The sequence below is a fragment of the Nuphar pumila genome, chromosome 3, assembly GCF_984573655.1.
Source record: "Nuphar pumila chromosome 3, dmNupPumi1.hap1.1, whole genome shotgun sequence".
In the NCBI taxonomy this organism is placed as follows: Eukaryota; Viridiplantae; Streptophyta; class Magnoliopsida; order Nymphaeales; family Nymphaeaceae; genus Nuphar; species Nuphar pumila.
The window spans coordinates 32,505,679-32,512,151 of record NC_143251.1 but is presented as its reverse complement, the minus strand read 5'-3'; the positions used below and the strand labels follow the sequence as shown (position 1 = coordinate 32,512,151).

Sequence of the window (6,473 nt, the reverse complement as noted above, 5' to 3'; positions counted from 1 at the left end):
TACAATTAGTTTATGATCCTCAAAACCATATATAGTGGTTGTTCTCTTTTGCCTCTCTATCAAGAAAGAAAATTGTCCTTCTCTCATTAGGTTTAGAGAACAAAGAATTGACACCTATAGAGGTTTTGGAAGATCTAACTCCATCGAGATCTACTGGTATAACGATGGATTCATGTACGCTTTCCGCATTATATTTTATTTATTTGTTTTTTATCTTTTCAATGATTTAGCATGAACCAATTTAGGGATCATGAAAGATGATTTCCCTAATCAGAATTCAACAGATTTATCTTCATTACTGAAAAATAAAAACTGCATTATTCCTCATATACTCTCTTTCCACCATGGGTGAAACAAAATTTCATGCTGACCCAAGTGAACCCTAGCATTTCCCACCTCCAAAGCCTTCTTCACTAAAAATTCCTTCACACCTCCTCCAATGTGAGAGAACTTTCACGGGAATGCGACAAGCGGCCCTAAAGGGGAGAGGGAGGAGATGCAATGTTACCATGGCCTTCCCAAGAGTCAAGGCTAGCTTTAAGTGATCTCCTAATCAAGATTATCCCTTCCTACAAATAACCCCTTAGAATTGTTGGAACGCACAAAGTTAGTTCTTCCTTTTTCCTTTTGGGGGTCCTACAAATGAATAGGCCAGAGCAGTCAACTACTTATGGTGCACCTCCGGAAGGCATCAGCAACAAAATTCAACACCGCATTTTGGTGCCGCGGAGCCCACCTACCGAACAAAATTGGGCCGTGTCTATCAGCGAATCTATTCATATCTCTGTACAGCATAACTTATGCAGATACTGCATGTACATGATTCGCCCCCCCACCTTTAGCAACAAGTATATACATGGGATAGCGTGGGAGCAATGAGCATAGTCGGTTAAGGTTTGTGGCTTAACCAGACTTCTAGTGTAACATGCCAGTGTGCACGCTCTCTCTCTCACACACACACACACAAACTTACATACGCTGGCCTCTATATGGAATAAAACCTGTTACAAGCCAACAACAACAGAAAGGATGTTCGATCCTAGCTGTCCAGCTCATGCATCTTGACAGCTAAGATCAGCCTGCATCCACGTGAAAGTGTGGATCAATCCTAGCCATTGATACTCCATTAACAATGCTCTTGAAAAGGCAGGCGTCCAACCTTGAGTCAGGAATCAGGTGCCATCACATGGCTTACTTTGAAGTGTGCTGCTGCACCTGATGCCCTCCATCTTTGGCTGACAGTCTGTCAGTTGTAGGGCCCAAAAGCAGATGGAGGGCAGCTAGGTGCAGAGGCACACTCAAAGTGTGCCATGTGATGACACCTGATCCTGGCTCTCCAACCCTTCACTCCATGTGTGTACGTGTGTGTGCACAGGGACTTGGGTCATGTAAAGTAGAGTCAAAAAAGAAGAAGATGCACTTTGTGGCTGGATTCTGTGAAATAATGTCGAACTTTATGAAATTGTGATGATAATTGAAAGTAGCCAAACAACGAAGAAACAAGCAACCAACTTTCAGCTTAAAATGTTACTGTTTTACATGTGAATTTAAGTAAAAAATTATCCAAAGGAGGATCCCACATTTTTAATCCCTTCGGACGCGTTTGATATGCGGATGAAAAAGTTTCTCTTTTTTTTTTTCCTGGAAAAATTTTGACTGAAAAAAAAGTGGAGACCCCCCGAGGTCTCATCTTTTCCCACTTAATATCCTCGAAAGGTGAGAGAGGGCGTGTTTTTCCCTAAGTTTGATACATGCACAGGCCCACATTAAGCAGGAAACTCAATATGACAATTAATTAATGAAGTGAAATGTTTATATAAAAATAAATAGTCCAACGTCACATCCACATACCATCGAGTGATACGGACCCATTTTCTTTTGTGGTTTTCCTATTTTGTGCCCGGCACCATTTAACGTAACACAAACCACCAAAAACACTAATAGGTAAGGAAAGAGAAGGATCAAGAAAGAGGAAGTGAGTAAGCGACGTGAGTGGTGATAGCCGACGTGACAAAGCCGTTGAAGCTGGAGCCGGCGGCCGCGGTGTAGGCGCCCATGTTAGGAAAGATCAGCCAGTCGTTGACGTAGAGCTCCGGCAACAGAACGCCGTTGAGGACGGTGTCGAGCGCATCGCAAGTCGGGCCGAACACCGTCGAAGGGTACTGCCTCATTCCGGTGCACGTCGGGTTGGCTCGGTTGGACCAGCAGGCCAGCGGCTGCACCGTGACCGTGGCATGGTCGTACAGCAGGCAGTTCATGGACCCGTAGATCCCGTCATTGATCCAGTACTCCCTCAGCTCGCCCCGCACCCTCTTCCCTATAATGTTGGTAGCCAGCGTGAACGCCGTCTCCGCAAAGAACCGACCTGGTTCTGCCATGAACAAGATACTCGATTCGTTCGAGAAGTGCTGCTTGAGCGCTGCGCGGATCGTGCCGGAGCCGTCAGCAAACTGTGAGCCGAATGTGAAGCCGCCGCCGATGTTGAGCACCTGCATCCTCGGCAAGCCGAGCCGTGCTGCCATGTCAAAGACGGACCTGGCAAACGCGATCGCGCCCGTGTATGCGCGGGACTGTGTGGCGCCGCTGCCAACGTGAAATGAGACACCGACGACGGGAAGGCGGGCAGCCTGGGCGGCCTGTAGGAGCGGCACGACTTCCTCAGCGAGGGCACCATACTTGGGGCCGAGGGGGCAGCGCGCCTCGCCGTCGTCGGGGGCCTTGACGCGCAGCAGCAGGGAGCACTTGGGGTGCAACTTCCTCAGCTTCTCCACCTCTTCTTTGGAGTCGTATGTGGTCAGTTTCACGCCGACGCTGGCAGCATACCTAATATGCGACTCGGACTTGCAGGGGTTGGCATAGACAATCCGGTCAGCCGAGACACCGAGAGCAAGCACGGCTTCGATCTCGGCTCGGCTCGCACAGTCGAAGTTGGCACCGAGGGCTGCAAGTGCGCTCAGCAAGGCCAGCTCCGGGTTGCACTTGACCGCATAGTACGGCTGAACCATGGGGAGGCACTCGTGCCACTTCTCCCACAGGCTCATGACCACCCCCATGTCAAGCACATAGAACGGGTCCTTGAGTTCCTGCTTCTTGGCTATGGACTGGATCAGCTCGAGCATGGGTTCGCGGCTGGCGTGGCTCCTGCCGAGGCTAGTCACCCTCCTGCCCTTCACCCCTCGTGAGCTCAGGATGGCCTGTTGTAAGCTCTTGCTGCTCACCCCATTGACCCTCATCGGTTGCTCCATCATGTTGGCCATGGAAAGCCAAAGAGCAAGCACAAAGAAGGGTTAGGGGGAGATGGGTATATGCTCTGCTTGCAAAGACGAATGCATTCAAATGAGCTTGGAGATCCCAACACAACCAACCCCTCAATTTATATTACAAAAAAGAAGGTTAAGGGGAAAAGCAAGGGTCCATAATTGAGACCACTTTTTCACTAGAAGAATCAGCACAAAATTTGTGTGAACAAAAGCCACTACATATAAGCCAAGGTCAAACACAATAACTTGCTAGGAAATTAAAACATGGTGATATGAATTTTGTTTTCTTCTTATTTCACACACACACACACATATATATATATATAGAGAGAGAGAGAGAGATGGTCCCATGCGCGCAGCAACTTCCGTGATTCTTCGGACTCGCATCTACAACAACCCATCGCCAAAACTTGGGCGGTTTATTTTTTACTTGCCTATTGTGAAAATGCTTTAATGAAAAGGGTTGGTGAGAATCTAGCCCATATATTCTTTCTTTCAAAAGAAGTTTAAGCTCGATATCTTACTCGTGTTTACGTATTAGTTGGAAGATGGGAAGTGTCCCTACACAGTATATACTTTCTATTATTTACGGAAGGTTGGATGTGGACAAAACAAAAGTGCAATAATTCACACTCTTTATTCTCTACAGATAGACTCACCCCCAGGTCTTCTCTCACCATGTCCAACCCATCCGATCCGCCAATTCAGTTCCGATCGTCCCCTATGTTATCCCTATCATCGTACTCCCTCTAGGATCTTATTGTTGCTAATTCAAATCCTAATATTTACTAAATCTACCATGTAGATCACGTGTATGGTATCAAATTTGATTAGCTAGAACTTGCAGCAATAAAATCCTAAGATGGGTTATAACTATATATAGGGATGACACGGAAGATGATTCACGACCAACAAACCTTTTCTAACGTTATTAAACAGCTTTGGACCACGGTTTCACCCATCAGCAATCGAAGCAGGTTATATGTCCCCCCCCAACATGCAGGTGCTTATTCTCGGGTCTGAATGAGTGCCACATATGTAAGCACGTGGGGCTCGTTTCTCCGTGTGTGTCGGTGTCACTTAGCATCGGAGTCTGGTGCATTTGCAAAGACTTAAGTACCCTTTCCCGCCATTAGCGCCATAAAATGACGTTTCGAGTAAAGGATAAAAATGTCCTCCGGCCAGAAAGGGTTAAAATCATCATCGTTTTTGCCCTAAGGAGTAAACTCCTCTGCTTTAACAAGAGCTCCTCACAATATGTCGCCCTAAACATTCTGGATCACCCTTTGACAATGCACCATCTGCTATAACAGGAGCTCCCTTTGATGACGCAGCCTTTGACATCATCTGCTGCCGCGGGAGCACCCTTTACCATCGTTGGCTGCCGTCGAAGCACCCCTTTGTCATCGTCTGTTGTCGTCGAAGCACCTCTTTTTGTTGTCTGCTACCGTCAGAGCGTAGTCGGAGCACCATTGCCACCATCGGCTGCATGCATCTACCTTCTAGGTGTTTCTCCTCCACTGTCAGATTAGCAAAACTTGTATCCTTTCGGTGAGTTTTGTATAAGGTTTTTTTATGTAAACAAATCGATTTGTAAATCTGAATGCTAAATCTTACAACTGATTGTACTATTCATGCTAAATAACACCTATTTTCACACTGAAATAAATCAATTTGTACCTATCCACATTCTGGGTATCGAAAAATAGTTAGCACAATTTGTTCTTATGAAGGCCAAACATTACAATGATATGTACTTATGAAGGCTAAATTTCTATAATGATTTGTAAGTTTAAATTTAACAATGATTTATACATTTAATGCAGTAGCGATTTGTTCAATGCAACAACGATTTATACGTTTGAAGCAGTAGCGATTTATGATTCATGATTTATACATTTAAAGTAGCAATGATTTATACATTTAATGCAGTAGCGATTTATGATTTACAATGATATGTACTTACGAAGGGTTTGATTTATACACCGATTTGTACGTTTGAAGTAGCGATTTGTACGTTCGATGCAGCAACGATTTATACGTTTGAAGCAGTAGTCATGTGTATTTATGATTTATGAAGTTACCATGATTTGTACTTAAGTTTGCTAAATTGTACTACGATATTTACTTATAAAACCAAAATGTTACAACAATATGTACTTATGAAGGGTGTGATTTGTACAACGATTTGTATGTTTGAAGTAGCAACAATTTATACTTTTTGATGCAGTAGCGATGTGTAATTATGAAGTTACCTCGATTTATACCTAATTTTGCTAAATCGTACTACGATGTTTACTTATGAAGCCAAATATTGTGATGACTTGTAATGTTGGTGATTGTGTAACGGATATGATAATTTGTAATAATATATACTTAGAGAGGCGGTTGTAACATATAATGGTGTGGTTAAATTTATGTGTTGTGCAGGTTAGAAATGACTATAATTCGTAAGACAAGAACGCCTTTGTCGTTGGAGGGGGTGACTCTTGGAGAAATCATCCGCCAATCCGATATATATGAAGGCTATGTAAAGTACCAAAATATAATGAACATTGAGAATGAAAAAGACAGGAACAAATTGTTGGATATTTATTATGCGGAGCCTGATCCATCAGATATTGAAGATGAAAAGTAAACGAAGAAGGATGAGGAAGAACTAAAGATGAAGAAGAAGAAGAAGGATGACGAAGAGAAGGAAAAACAAAGGAAGAATGAGGAGGAGAGTGAAAACTATGTGCACTTATGAGGCAAAAGAATTTCTTCATGCCGACCATGCAAAATTAAATCTACATGCACATCATTCTTCATGTTATCTGTCATGATCGTCAGTTGCATCGCACTATACTATGCATCGAGTTATTATTTATTGTGCCAATAAAAGAAACGACTTATCGTATGTGTGTTGACGATAGTGATTCACATTACAGTGATTTAATGACAACTACGACGTTGTGAAGCGATTTCAATTTTAATCGCTAAATGAACAGTGATTTAAATACGCAAATCGCCACCGCAAATCATGCAACAATGTAAATGCCGCACACATACGTTTCATTATCATAATACAAATATCTTACAATTTGACACTAGCAAACGCATAATATGTTACAAATCGATATACATATCGCATAATATATTACAAATCGATACAGAATTTCAGCATAATAGCTTACAAATTGATATTAACAAACAAAACAATATCTCACAAAT

General features: G+C 43.2%; 1 pseudogene; it reads right to left on the bottom strand.

The window, feature by feature from the left end:
* Positions 1 to 1,754: 1,754 nt before the first annotated feature.
* On the bottom strand, positions 1,755 to 3,279 carry LOC149842510 (ornithine decarboxylase pseudogene; annotated as a pseudogene).
* Positions 3,280 to 6,473: the final 3,194 nt, after the last annotated feature.